The sequence below is a fragment of the Patiria miniata genome, unplaced genomic scaffold (assembly GCF_015706575.1).
Source record: "Patiria miniata isolate m_02_andy unplaced genomic scaffold, ASM1570657v1 HiC_scaffold_20, whole genome shotgun sequence".
NCBI lineage: Eukaryota > Metazoa > Echinodermata > Asteroidea > Valvatida > Asterinidae > Patiria > Patiria miniata.
Genome location: NW_024037059.1, coordinates 12,772,062 through 12,787,698, shown reverse-complemented (window position 1 = coordinate 12,787,698; position 15,637 = coordinate 12,772,062). Strand labels below are relative to the sequence as shown.

Genomic DNA, 15,637 nt, shown 5'->3' with positions numbered 1-15,637 from the left:
TCTTAGTAAGTCATGTGACCCTTAGACATGGAAGATTACTATTGGTTAATTCCTAATCAGTGCTCATGCATTATTTAATCCCGAGACTTCTACTGCCTATAAATACCGGAGGTTTTCCTCACTTTCGGCAGTGCGGCGAACCACGAAACCAATGTAGTGCGAACGAACCCTAAACCCAAAGTTGTGCGGCGAACTTATATGTTGTGCGGTAAATCGTATGATGTGCGACGAAGTCGACTCTGACAGACCGATTGTTGTGCGACTCTTGTCACTACGAAGCATCGGCCTCCCTTGGTGGTTGAGGCGCGGTGAAGTAATAGTGCAATCACTAGTACTAGTGTTATTATGAAGCATCCTTCTCCTAGATCCCTCGAGGAGTGTGTAGAAGCTGGTGAAATAGTAATACACTAGTCCCAATGGTGCTGTGCGGTTTCGAATGGCCATTGGACTGCTAGTCTTAGCTTGAACATGTTGTGCGGTTGTCTGGTGTTCTAGCCCAGCCAGAGCTAGTTCATCCCCGTCACCACAGCGGACCGCTCCCGCTGTGGCCAGCCGGCTCCCCGTAGCCATTCCCCCGTAGTTCAGCTATGCTAGCCCGGTCTTGTCATAAACACTATCTTTGGTGCATAGTGCCTCGATTGACCTTGGATACCCGATACGCCACATGCACACTTTGGTTCGAACTGTAGTGCGGCCTGGTACACTTGCTGGCCCCGTCCAGTTACCGTTGCCTCTCGGTCACCGTAGCGGACCGCTCCCGCTTCGGTCTGGCCGTCGATAACCCGTACCGTGCCGGTGCCCACTCAGTTCGTATTGGTTGACATGGTTTTGCCATTGTACATAGTACATGTATAGACTTTGTAGACGCCAACCTGTTATCTCTATAACGCTACCAAAGACTACCAAAATGAGAAACCCTATAGGTTGATGAAATCTAACAAAGTTATGTAAAGTGAAGAGATGAATAAATCAGTGTATTGACATGTGTGACTGTCACCCCAAAGTTCTGTTTCCCTCCAACTTATTGAATTATTGTTGACTCTAATAAATGTTTCATGAACTGCTATTAGGGAACGCAACAGTATTAATGGTTCTTTTTATATGTATAACAAGAACAAGAACATATATCATTGCCTGTCAAATGTATTACAGTCATTAATAATTTGTGGATTATGTATACTCTGCATTACGCCAGTACAAACCGCGTGTGTTCCGAAGTTGTGGAGTTACAATGGATGGAACTGTGGTAGACATGACAGTGCCCCTTGGAGCTTATCAGGTCATGAGTAAGCTGGATGTCGGGACATTTGTGAGGATCTTATCTGCTGGGATGTACATAAATGCAAAGGGATGACAGTCATCAAGCTATCACAAAAGAGCAAGGTAAGGATAGTTTAAAAGAAGAGTATTAATGTATTTTGAAAAACAAATGTTTGCTAATTGTATAGAGAGATTTATTATTTTGTAAAAGAATGTTTGATGTTTTATGGTTGTCAGAGGTACCTTTTTGTCCCCCACCATACACCTGTGTTTCAGGTCATTCGCACCATATGCACAACGCTAGTCAAGACGGGAAACTGGCCAAAACTCCATAGTGCGTGATGCACCGTGTGCATGTGTGCCTGACAGACCTCATTTTTCAAAACGAAAACCACTCCAAGTACTTGTAACACAAAATATACCTCTAGTTTAATTGTAAATGTCAACCAATTTTTTTATCCACCAATTCATGTCTCTATAAAACAGATGCATTCAAAATTTCATCAGATGGCAATGCTCAACATTTGGCGCTGCTCATCATTCTAAGTCACAATGGGACACGGTAACCCTTTGCGTTGCCGGTAACCCCTTGCGATGCCGGTAAACCCTTGCGATGTGGTTGAGTGGCAGTGCAGGTGTCCAAACTGTCAATCAAGTTGTACCCAAAGCTGTCACTGACTGATAACTCCGTGTCGGCAATTCATACATCAAATGCGGCCGACTCTATGCATTTAGGACCCTCAAGAAATTTGTTGTCATATGAGCCAGCTAGACAACTTTCGATCTTCAAATTTCCGAACTCCAAGCAAATTTTCTAACAACCAAGCATCATGCCTGTGGCAACTCGTAAGGTGAGGGCTGCCAGGCCAGAGCCCCAGTTTCCATGTATAACATGCGGAGAGGAAGTCCGCGCCAAGCAGCAGGCCATCCTGTGTGACGGATGCGATCGTTGGCAACATCGTCGTTGCTGCCCAGGTTGGTCTTTAATGTTAAGTACAAATTCATTGATTTAATTACGATATATACATGTATTTCCACTATCAGTTCACAAAACTACAAAGCTTGTTCCCTCTTTTAGAAAATAATTACAATAATACCTTTATGTGAAGTACCCAAGAGTTTTGGTATAAAAAGATTGAATCTCCGTTATGAGGCAAGTAAATTTGACATTTTCAGTCCCCTAAGCTTTAATACAAGTGCATGTAGTATTAAAGCTTAGCGGACTGAAAATGTCAAATTTACATGCCTCATAATAGAAAGTCTCTATACCAAACTCTTGGGTATCTCACATAGAGTAGAAAAATGAACGGGAAATTTAAAGGCATTTACATGTACATGTATATGACGTCCAACGACTATCATTAGGGCATTCCATGGATCTCTTTTGTCAGCATTTTCTTTTAAAGAGTGTTCATCATGTAATGAGAATTCTATCAAATGTTCTATCGTTTGGAAGGTAAACCGTTAAGAAAATTCAAGGTTTTTTATAAGGTTGAACTTTGTATTATACATGTACGTACATGTACTCTGGTATCCATTGTCATCCAAAACCTTCTCATTTTACTTATTGCTGAGTCCTTTGCTGCCAGATTTTTGTATGTATTTATTATTCATCTTACTGTACCCCCAGTAGGCCTACCTTCTCAGAACTGATTTCGCCAGCTATTAACGTATCCTGCTCCTTGCATAAAATATTTATTAACATTTGGGCAAGAATATTTCATATTTTGGGGGCAACACAATCAAGCACAGTTTTGGCTAATGATGTTTAACATTTTTTCTTAATTTTCATTTACAGGGCTAACTCAACAAGAATATCGAGAATTGATGGTTGAGTCTAGTCGCAGGCGTTGGTATTGCCATGTCTGCCACGAGCTGTTCCAAGACAATGCAGAGCTTGCAACAACTGTGAGTATAATTAATTCAGAGGTTTTTTATTTTGCTTTTTATTGCGAGCCTGATAAGTTAGGACCAGAGGGAAAAAGTGTGAACTGAAGTTTATGAAACCCCAAACAATGTATTATTTTCCAAACTAAAAGTTAAACGGTGACAATGAAGAAGCTGAATTTTATTTGTATCCTTTTACTGTGCTGTGTTATATCTACATCTTAGCTAGACAGTGTCCCACTTAAAGTTGTGGGTGGGTTTGAGCACCCAAGTTGTGGCTCGTTGGTCTGAGTGCCCAAGTTGTTCTGGGTTTTTTTTAGACTTAATTGCTTGTTCATTAATGTTCTCATTTTAGTTTTGTTTGATTCCGTGTCTGTTTACATGGATATATTATAATCTGTTTTCTTTTCAGCATGCCCAGACAGATGAGCCGGGAATGCCAATGAACATCGACGAGAAGGAGCCAAGAATAGAAGTCTGGGAGAGACAGGGCGCACCTCTACCACATGTCCAGGAACCTGAGCTTCTGGATCTGCTGCTTGAGGGCAATGGTAAGTTCTAAGAAGTTTGAGCACCCAAGTTGTGGGTTGTTGGTCTGAGTGCCCAAGTTGTTCTGTTTTTTTTAAGACTTAATTGCTTGTTCATTAATGGTCTCATTTTAGTTTTGTTTGATTCCGTGTCTGTTTACATGGATATATTATAATCTGTTTTCTTTTCAGCATGCCCAGACAGATGAGCCGGGAATGCCAATGAACATCGACGAGAAGGAGCCAAGAATAGAAGTCTGGGAGAGACAGGGGGCACCTCTACCACATGTCCAGGAACCTGAGCTGCTGGATCTGCTGCTTGAGGGCAATGGTAAGTTCTAAGAATTCTCGCAAAATGTGCGATTTTAAAAGTAACCAGTATCTGTCACTTAGAGCTCTTGAAAATCGTGTTGATACCATGTGATGAGATATATTTTTGTTTCGAGTAGTATGCACACTTTGAGTTATAATCAAATCACCAGTGTTGGAGGTCTCGAGGCCGGCCTCGGCCTCGAGGCCGATTTTTGAGGCCTTGGCCTCGGCCTTGGCCTTGGGACGTTGATGCCTCGGCCTCGGCCTTGGCCTCGGGGCTTTCCGTCCTCGTGAAACTGGTCGAGGCCGGCTCGAGGCCGCCCAATTTCCACCAATTCAAATGCGTTTTCGGTTTCAAATTATTTTATATTTTATTACCATATTAAAACTTGGACATGGACTGGATGCTGTTACGTTTTGGCAGGACAGTGGTGAAGGAAAAAATAAGTACCCATCACTGCATGCTCTTGCCAAGAACATTCTGTGTGTGCCAGCCAGCAGTGCTCCAGTAGAGCGCATTTTTAGCAGAGGGGAGCTAATAATGAGACCCCATCAGGCAAGGCTAACCCCACAGATGCTGGAGACCCTAATGTTCCTAAAATGCAATGACCATGTACTTTGAGGACTGTAAGATGCTTCATGATAAGCCAGTAAGCCAAAACAGCCAGATTTCACTCTTGCTTTCTTGTATAGTAAAATCATTTTAACCATCACCTTCGTGTAAAGTTGTGTGTGTAAAGTTACGTGTGTGTGTACATAATGTAACCGGCCTCGGCCTCGGACACTGTGGCCTTGGCCTTGAAGGCTGTGACTCGGCCTTGGCCTCGGCCTCGAAGACCCATGACTCGGACTCGGCCTTGGCCTCGGAGGTTGTGGCCTCGACTACAACACTGCAAATCACGCAACCCAAGGTTTATGTCAAATTGTACGTACAGCCGACGATCGAGTTGGAAAACGTTCGAGTTGGCAAATGGTCCAGTTAAGATCAAACAATTTGTTTGATCTTAAGTGTAAAGGGTTACACCACCCGTTTTCACAAAACTCAAAACTTTTTGGACAATTTAGCTAAAATGGGCATGCCTGACAGTTTTCATTGGGCTCCATTACCTGCCATTCAAATTTGTTAATCTTTAGTTCATTTGGAAAGATAACATGTCGGAGCGGGTTCAAGTACAGTTAACTCTGGCTTAGTTGGTTGCAAATGCACTAAAGAGAATTTCCCTCAGACCGCCAATTCACTTCAATGGTTCACTTTTAGTGACAAGGTGGTGTCATCATCATGCCAAATTTTAAATGTTAGTACCACACACTTCATTATTATCATTATTTATTTCGCATAAAAGAAAAAAACAGAAATACAAAAGACAAAACTAAAGCCAGAGGCATATGCATGGAGTTGAATTTCCAACTTAACAGCTGAAGTCTTCTGTATTATCGTTACCTATAAATGTACACTAAAAAAAGGATAAGTGAGTAGCTCGCTGTCAACGTATATGAACAAAAAATCACGTAAATATTTTCCGTAGTCTCAATTATAGCATAGGGTCTTAGAAATAGAGTATGTAAAACCAGTGTTCAATCAAACAAAAGCTTTTACGACTTTCTAATTGCTGCCAAAATAGTAACCAAACTTCATCCAAATGGTTTCCTGTCAGACACTGGGTGAAAGGTTGCGTACAAATAACTGCGTGTTTATTAGCCAACACAAAATAAATGTAACAATATTTTTTTTCAGAGTATCCCTAATCTGAAGGTAACATCAGAGTATATTACCCCTTGTGCTGAAAGATTAGATGTGGAGCAACTGAAACAAGATTTGCCGCGTGGCTACGAGGGGCGATTCACCGATGCAGCCAGAGACTGGTGAATATCCTACTTCAAGGACTTTGACAGAGTGATGGAGGTAATGCCACAAGTTCGGCCTCATACATGTAGGTTTGATACTTTATGAAACAAGAATTTGAAACAAGATTTACCGCGTGGCTACGAGGGGCACTTCACCGATGCAGCCAGAGACAGGTGAATATCCTACTTCAAGGACTTTGACAGAGTGATGGAGGTAATGCCACAAGTTCGGCCTCATACATGTATGTTTGATACTTTATGAAACAAGAATTTGAAACAAGATTTGCCGCTTGGCTATGAGGGGCGCTTCACCGATGCAGCCAGAGACAGGTGAATATCCTACTTCCAGGACTTTGACAAAGTGATGGAGGTAATGCCACAAGTTCGGCCTCATACATGTAGGTTTGATACTTTATGAAACAAGAATTGAAACAAGATTTGCCGCTTGGCTACGAGGGGCGCTTCACCGATGCAGCCAGAGACAGGTGAATATCCTACTTCCAGGACTTTGACAGAGTGATGGAGGTAATGCCACAAGTTCGGCCTCATACATGTAGGTTTGATACTTTATGAAACAAGAATTTGAAACAAGATTTGCCGCTTGGCTACGAGGGGCGCTTCACCGATGCAGCCAGAGACAGGTGAATATCCTACTTCCAGGACTTTGACAAAACGACGGAGGTAATGCCACAAGTTCGGCCTCATACATGTAGGTTTGACACTTTATGAAACAAGAATTTGAAACAAGATTTGCCGTGTGGCTACGAGGGGCGCTTCACCGATGCAGCCAGAGACTGGTGGACATCTTACTTCAAGGACTTTGACAGAGTGAGGGAGGTAATGCCACAAGTTCGGCCTCATACATGTAGGTTTGATACTTTATGAAACAAGAATTTGAAACAAGATTTGCCGTGTGGCTACGAGGGGCGCTTCACCGATGCAGCCAGAGACTGGTGGACATCTTACTTCAAGGACTTTGACAGAGTGAGGGAGGTAATGCCACAAGTTCGGCCTCATACATGTAGGTTTGATACTTTATGAAACAAGAATTTGAAACAAGATTTGCCGTGTGGCTACGAGGGGCGCTTCACCGATGCAGCCAGAGACTGGTGGACATCTTACTTCAAGGACTTTGACAGAGTGAGGGAGGTAATGCCAGAAGTTCAGCCTCATACATGTAGGTTTGATACTTTATGAAACAAGAATTTGAAACAAGATTTGCCGCGTGGCTACGAGGGGCGCTTCACAGATGCAGCCAGAGACAGGTGAATATCCTACTTCCAGGACTTTGACAAAACGACGGAGGTAATGCCACAAGTTCGGCCTCATACATGTAGGTTTGATACTTTATGAAACAAGAATTTGAAACAAGATTTGCCGCTTGGCTACGAGGGGCGATTCACAGATGCAGCCAGAGACAGGTGAATATCCTACTTCCAGGACTTTGACAAAGTGATGGAGGTAATACCACAAGTTCGGCCTCATACATGTAGGTTTGATACTTTATGAAACAAGAATTTGAAACAAGATTTGCCGCGTGGCTACGAGGGGCGATTCACTATGCAGCCAGAGACTGGTGGACATCTTACTTCAAGGACTTTGACAGAGTGATGGAGGTAATGCCACAAGTTCGGCCTCATACATGTAGGTTTGATACTTTATGAAACAAGAATTTTAAACAAGATTTGCCGCGTGGCTACGAGGGGCGCTTCACCGATGCAGCCAGAGACTGGTGAATATCCTACTTCCAGGACTTTGACAAAGTGATTGAGGTAATGCCACAAGTTCGGCCTCATACATGTAGGTTTGATACTTTATGAAACAAGAATTTGAAACAAGATTTGCCGCGTGGCTACGAGGGGCGCTTCACCGATGCAGCCAGAGACTGGTGAATATCCTACTTCCAGGACTTTGACAAAGTGATTGAGGTAATGCCACAAGTTCGGCCTCATACATGTATGTTTGATACTTTATGACATATATTCTCATTGTTTTTTTTTTCTTCATACAAGTGTAGCATACACTTGGAGCATAAATTTCCTTTACCAATCGTGCCTTTTTCTGTAAGGCACTTAACTTGGTAAGCAGATTCATTTGGTGGTTTTAACTGTCACAATAAACTGTAAACCTTATTAATATTTAGGGCTTTTTATTTCAGGTACCAGAACAGGAAGAATCCTGGCTGCTGGAACAGCTTGTGGCGTTAAATCCAGGCCCTCTGGTAGCGCAGAAACCCAGGCTCTACCAGGCAGACTGCAGGTACTGAGCGACAGACTCAGTAAAGACTGCCCTCCAGTAATTTTTTGCTCAAATCAAATTATTGTCCAATGAGGGTTACATATTTGAAAGTGTCAAACACGTTGTACATATACATGGTTCCTCACGGGCTAAAAATTCAATAGAACAGTAGACGAAAGAGGAAGTTTTCAGAAATATATCTACCCCATAAGGGAGCAGGGGCGGATTCAGAATTTTTTTTTTGGAGGGAGGGGACTTCAACTGGAACAAATGAGAACAAATGAAGGGAAAGGAAGGTCTTCCAACAACAAGGCTGTGGAAATACCGGTACTGTTTTAGAAGGTTTTAATTCTGACTGTTTCGTTGAATATCACAATTTACAATAAACACAGTACATCACTGGTTGTGGTGTTGTTATGACCATGGGACCATGGTGGAAGTTGTCGTAGTCATATAATGAAACAAGTTTGGAAACTGTGTTGCAATCTGCAGGAATGAGTGACATGACAATAGGGCTATATGTTTATGTACAGCCAGTCAAGCATGATAATCATAAACCATTGCTTTCTTTTGTTTTGTCCAAAGGTGTGTATATGTAGGTACTGGTACACAAGGATGGCCATAAGACCTCCTCCAGTGATGTTGGTTGATGACTTTGGTAGCCTTGAGGTGGGAATGCTGGTCGGATTGTATGTAGACTACCTTCCACAACGGCTGCAAATAGCAAAGGTTACGGAGATAGATCAGACTAATTTGACAATCAATGTACACTGGTTTAATTGTTCTTGGTCTGGCCCTTGTAAACCAAGATATACATGTACAGGGGCAGCTTCAAACCGACGCCCATGCACAGAGCTGTTGGACCTTCTGACGTTCATTCTTTGGGATTTCCAATTGACCGGAAAGAAAGGCTGTCTGAGTATGTTCTCTAAAAGAGAAGTACAGCGAGCTTGACAAAAAGAAGTGAATTTCGCACATGCAAGATTGAAGAGCTTATGTCCCAAACATGATGTACCCTACATTATGTTGTTTCCTATTATAATCCTTATTTTTCTGGCTGCTATTAAGTACAGTCCCTTGTAAGCAGATACTTCCAAAATTGTAAGGTTGATAGCAAATATTGTTCATATTAAAAGCACCTACCTCACTTTGGGTAGGAGAAGAAGCAAAAGAGTAACACATTGCTGTTTGCTTGCGGAATCGTCTGTAGAAAGACGGTCCTGTTGCGTTCAATTCAATTTGCTAGAATTGTAAAGCTGGTGATTGGAATTGATTTGGCATTATTTCTTTTTTTGTAAGAAACGAAAGGCCATGCGTTTGTTTGCAAATCAATTCTAATTGTTTTTTTGAACATGATGAGGAAGGAAAGTGTTTTCTTATTGAAATAAGTGCGGAGAAATGTTCTGTGTGATTTTTGTGTTGAAAACAGAGCCAGAGCACATTTTGGAAAGTGTTGATTTATTCAGAGTTTGAGTATTAATCTTTGTAAATAAGCTTTTCTAATACAAAACCGAAATTTAAGGTAGCCATACCTTAATGTTGGGATGTTTTGAAGAAAAAACATCTGTAATAAAGTTAAACTTGAAGATTTAAAACAGAAAATGTATTTTTTGTCCTCATTATTTTGAAACTGCTCTAACCGTGTTTGCATTGAAGTGAGTCTTCAAGCAGCCATGCCTTGTTGCATTTCTATCACTAAAACCTATGATCTGAATTTCAAAATTTTTGTTAATTTCTTTTCAAATGAACTTCTCAAACCTCAAAAGTAAACCCTTGCAAAAGAATCCAATAACCTTTTTCTGTACATGTAGCCCTGGTATGTGTACATGTACGTGCCTCTCCGTAACAGACACTATGGCCTCTACCTTTCTGCACCTACCACGAGAATTTTAAAGGATCAGGAAAGATGTGGGATAAAACAGTTGTAACAATTCAAAAGAAGTAACAATCAATGACCAAAGTTCAAGATGTTACAAAATTAGATTTTTTTCTTATAATTAGGATAATTCCAACACATGTACAGGTCTGTACAGGTATGTGCACATTGTTTTGAAGATTTTCCTTGGACAGTATGAATGAAACTATTAACTAGGCCTATAATAGTTTGAAGATTAAATTACAAATTACTTTTACAGTTATACAGTACAGTTTCAATGGTCAGGGAGTTGATTTTGTTTGGAACTGAATCACTTCCAGGGAAGAAAATACAACAGAATGGAACAAAATCTATCTAGAACTACCCAAAGTTAAATTTAAGTTATTTTACCTGGATCCCCTTAAGTGACTAAATGGAACTCCCTCAGGTTTTGCTTGTCAGAAAATTACTGTACAGGTATGTGGCACACTGTCTCCGTCAGCTAGGAATGATCTCCTAACCAACGCCCTGATGTGAGGCCATTCCAGGGAGCCAGTGTACGGTTCTACCTATGACATAACCAATCATAAACCCAACTTCATCTTTCTGTCCTCTTAATGAGTTTCTGTTCCAGATTTCTTTGACTGTGTCTTAAACCAATCACCCCGAACAGTTCTCTAGAACTGGTTACTATAAATTTCAAAGAAAAACTAATTTTTGTGGTTACTACAAACTGATAAACTGTCGGAGCTTATTGAGTGTGACGGTATTCATTTTCAGGGTTTTAGTTTTTTTCGTCGTTGATAGATGTCACAGGTCTCCATAGGTTGATGGGAGGATGGGTGTCACCGAGGTATGTGAAAATATTCCTGCACTCCAACTACGTCTATGCACAAAGTAAAAATGTAGCTGCAGAGAAGGCAATGTGATGATATAAGACCTCAAAGGCTTCTTGTTGGACACATGACACAGTGATGACTATCACAGGATTCCTTTTGCAGCTTGCTGAAAAGGCATCTTGGTGATTAACTGTTGAGGCTCTGTACTGGGTTGAAAGATGCCATTTTGAAGAACTTGTTGGAGATGTCACTTTGATAAAATCTCATGGATGTTCATCAGCTGCTGGGTGGACAGATGGCATTGTCCTTCACCTGAGTCATGTTTCCTGTTGCTGTTGAATGGAATGGCTTCACTGTGATGGCTTGTAGCTCTAAGAGAAGTCATTTTGAAGAGAAGAACTGCCGCTTTTCTTCATTTGCTGTCTGGCCGACTGATTACATTATCACTACTGTCTCACAGGTTTCTTGTGCTGCTGAATGGTAAGAGCTCATCATGATGAACTGTCACAGCTCTGGGTGGAGATGTTGCAGGTTTACTTGATGAAGAGATGTTACCATGACAAACTGTCACATGTCTTCACTTGCTGCTGGCTGGACATCTTCACTTGCTGCTGGCTGGACATCTTCCTTGTGCAGCTCTGGGTAGAGATGCCACAGTGAAGAAATGCAACAGGTGCACTTTGTGAAGAAACTGTGATAAACTGTGGTAGGTCTCCATTTGCTATAGTGACTGGGTTGCGAGATGTCACTGTGGCAAATTGTCACAGGTCTCCATTTACAGTTTGGTGGGACAATCATATCGTAATGACATTTTGCAGCTCTTTGGATCTTTTACCAGGTAGAAAGACTTCAATTGGAAGAGCAGACATGTCGACACTTGCTGCTGGGTGACTGATGAGTGCATGTACGGTACATGTACTACTGTACCACTTGTGTCTTTGTACTGCTGTAGGGAAACAGCTCCCCCATGATAAACTGTCACAGCTCTGGGTAGAGATGTTGCAGGTTTACTTGGTGAAGAGATGTTACCATGACAAACTGCCACAGGTCTTCACTTACTGCTGATGGCTGGACAGATGAAGCTGTGATAAACATGTTTCCTTGTGTTGCTGGACGACAGGAGCTCATTATGATGACCCGTCAAGCTCTGGGTAGTGATGCCAAAGGTTAGCACGGTAAAGTGATGTTACTATGACAAAGTGTCAGAGGTCTTCACTTGCTGCTGGGTAAACAACTGACACTGATCAAGAGGTTTACTTGTGCTACTGTCACTGCTTTGGGCAAAGGTGAAGAAGGTAAACAACTGACACTGATCAAGAGGTTTACTTGTGCTACTGTCACTGCTTTGGGCAAAGGTGAAGAACTGTCACAGCTTCACTCAGTGGAGAGATATTTTTGTGCTAAACTGTCACAGATCTCCATTAAATTTGCTATCAGGTAGATGGTCCCTTTTGTTGAACTTTCAGCAACCGCCATGTGCCACTTTGATGAGCCCGGGTGGAACTATTTTAGGCCTTCAAACAACTTGCCAGAGGGAACATTGCTTCTCCATCTTATTTTACTGCACTGAAGTGTAATTGAACAGCCTTCAAGAGTGGATGCTGTTTTGAACCACTTTATTGGTTGTGAGGAGCAACTCTTCCAAAGTTCCCAGTTCTAATCTAAGAAGTGAAGCATTCCATGCTAACGTTGCCACTGTTGCTTGTTCAAGATGGAGAATGGCACAATGGAGCAACAAATAATATCCATGATTCAGTTACCGACTCCATCTAAAGCACTAACATTAACAACTCCATGGCACAGTTACATGCATCTGCCTTGAAAAATATGTAGCAGTAACCACAAAAATTGTTTCCCTGTGTTTTTTTAAAGAAATAATACCATAGAAAATATGATTCCCTCAAATGCCCTAATTACAATGTACATATTGTCTACATTTATTGAAGGCTATAGGCCTATATAGGTCTACTCTATACTAAATCTACCGTTATAACATCTAAAGCTGAAAATATTTAAAGATAACCTTGCCATAACAGCATTAATTAAGGAAAGATTTCTTGTTTTGTCCAGAATGTTTTTACAAAAAGGCATATAGCGTTGAATATCAACAGAAAAAAAAATGAAAAAGGAAGTTTCTCTAGTATAAATCCTGCATATCAGTTCCAGAGTACTGGAACATATTAATAATGAAATGAACCAGGACGTTGAAATAATATGCACTGAATGCTAAATAATACCAGCTTAGTATTCACATTAGGTGTTCTGATATTCCTATGATTTTGAAGAAAATGGATTTGTGAATGGTTAACAGAAAATACTTGGCTTCTCATTGCGGCTTCTAAACCTTAAAAGTTTTGGCATTCCACATTGCATTTTGCCACAAATTAATCTAGTTATACTTTCCAAGGAAAATCTTTGCAATATAATCTGAATGTAAAATATTAAGAAAACTCTGCATTTCTATGGTCTAAATCCCTCTCGCCTCCCTTCTTTCCCCAAGGTAAGTTTCTAAAGATAGATACCGGTAACAAGCAAGAATGTCAAACCATTGAAAAAAAACTCTATTTTTCAGTATTGGCATTGCAGATCACTGACGTATTATCTAAACTCTGTATACTCCGTGTTGCAGAGTACTTGTGAGTCAACTACTTGGTTGGTTACTAATTAAATACATCATTGATGGGCGCAACCCAATATTGAAATTAATTCATCACACTGAAGCAAATTCGATCCAGGGAAAAAACTTACTGTTTCGTTATCTTGGGGTCAACTCTCTCTTGGCATTGTTTAAAAAATAAATTCCCTCAAAATGCAACAAGACATGTCCTGCAGATTAAACTAAGAAAAATGAACAGATTTCGGTCAGTATTGAATTCAAACTATTTTTGTAACATTGGAAAAAAGCACCACATGAATGCATGACACCAAGCAGAATTGATGGATTTTGTTTCATGTATTTTAATGTTTCAAAATGTGGTACACTGGGTTCCCATAAAATATGATACTGATAGATCATTTGACCAGAAAAACCAATGAGTTGTCAGATGAGAAGGACATTTATCGCCACATTTTCCGTCGTACTTGTCAAGAGTAAGCACTGATACCTGTAAAGTTAGATGAAGTACCAAGTTTTTGTGTTTGGCTATCCATAAAGGAGAAAGATGAAGTCTTTGTTTGTTGGGGTGCTTGTTGGGGTGTTTGTTGGGGTGTTTGTTTGTTTGTTTTTGGACAGTTATAAATATAACAAGTCAGGTGTGTTTACAAACACAAATGCCCCGCAACCGTGACTGTTCCCATGACATAACACCACTCTTTTAACATCAACTTACATGTACCTTGGTCACATGGAACATTCATTGACAGCATTAGTGTCTTCTGTAGGTTTTATATGAATTAATCCCTAATCCCTATAATCTCAGAATAAATACAAGATTTCTATTGTTTTAGCCACTGTGAACTTGACCCTTGACCTTTTGGCCCCAAATTCAATAGGCTTCTTAGGATTACCAAGAACAATCCACAAACCAAATTTGAAGTTCATATGTTAAGTATTTCTCAAGTTATCGCGCTGACAAGATTTCTATTGTTTTAGCCACTGTGAACTTGACACTTGACCTTTTGACCCCAAATGCAATAGGCTTCTTAGGATTGCCAAGAACAATCCACAAACCAAATTTGAAGTTCACATGTAAAGTATTTCTCAAGTTATTGCGCTGACAAGATTTCTATTGTTTTAGCCACTGTGAACTTGACCTTTGGCCTTTTGGCCCCAAATGCAAAAGGCTTCTTAGGATTGCCAAAAACAATCCACAAACCAAATTTGAAGTTCACATGTAAAGTATTTCTCAAGTTATCGCGCTGACAAGATTTCTATTGTTTTAGCCACTGTGAACTTGACCTTTGGCCTTTTGGCCCCAAATGCGAAAGGCTTCTTAGGATTACCAAGAACAATCCACAAACCAAATTTGAAGTTCATATGTTAAGTATTTCTCAAGTTATCGCGCTGACAAGATTTGTCCGGACACACACACACACCCACCCACCCACACACACACCCACACACCCACCCACCCACACACCCACGGAAGGACAAGGCGGAAACAGTATGCCCCTTCGGCTTCGCCGCGGGGCATAAAAATGGGATCTCAAGGCATTTGTGGACAGATGAAAGGAGAACAGTTAAGCCAAATTGCATTGAACTGTACACATGCCTGTTGAGGGTCACTCAAGCATGTACTGATGTACATGTACCTGATGTGTACACTTGTACAGTATGCAGGTACATGTACCTGATGTGTACACTTGTACAGGTACATTGTACATGTACATTTCTAAATCAGGTTGGTTTTACTGCTCTCCTGTATACATATATGTATACAGAAATTAATCTCTGTATAAATTTTTCTCCACGTTTCTTTAATGATTTCAGATATGGTGGAGAGACACCGAGGGAAGAACAAAATAAAGCCTACGTTGCATAGCAAGCTTGCCTCACTCATCAAGACAGCATCAATCACAAAGGGTGGATCGAAATTCGAAATTCGAAAGCAAAAATCCCTGGAAGCGATGAGAAAAAAAAGACGAGAGGAAAAAGGCCGCAAGGCAGATGCAGCGGCGGATGCAGTGGCGGATGCAGCGGCAGGTGCCAATCTTCAGGCTGGGGATGCCAGCGACAGTGAATGAGTTAGGCTTTCCAGTGTCATATGAAATTTAGACTCCTACAAATCCTACAACCATTGGTTGAATTTTCACAATCCTCACGTAGCATGTGCAATGCTCATAGTCCTAAATTCACAATATTACGTTTTGCTCTTCGCTGGCATACGTATAAACACTGTATACATTGTATACAGTCCCACCAACGTGATTTTTTC

The 15,637-nt window shown here is 41.0% G+C and overlaps 1 long non-coding RNA gene across 1 annotated transcript; it reads right to left on the bottom strand.

The window, feature by feature from the left end:
• Nucleotides 1-3,108: 3,108 nt before the first annotated feature.
• Nucleotides 3,109-4,203, bottom strand: LOC119727433. The gene is made up of 2 exons (XR_005270946.1): nucleotides 3,973-4,203; nucleotides 3,109-3,665 (listed from the first exon to the last, which is right to left on the bottom strand). It is a non-coding gene; the product is annotated as an uncharacterized LOC119727433 (long non-coding RNA).
• Between the last annotated feature and the right edge of the window lie 11,434 nt (nucleotides 4,204-15,637).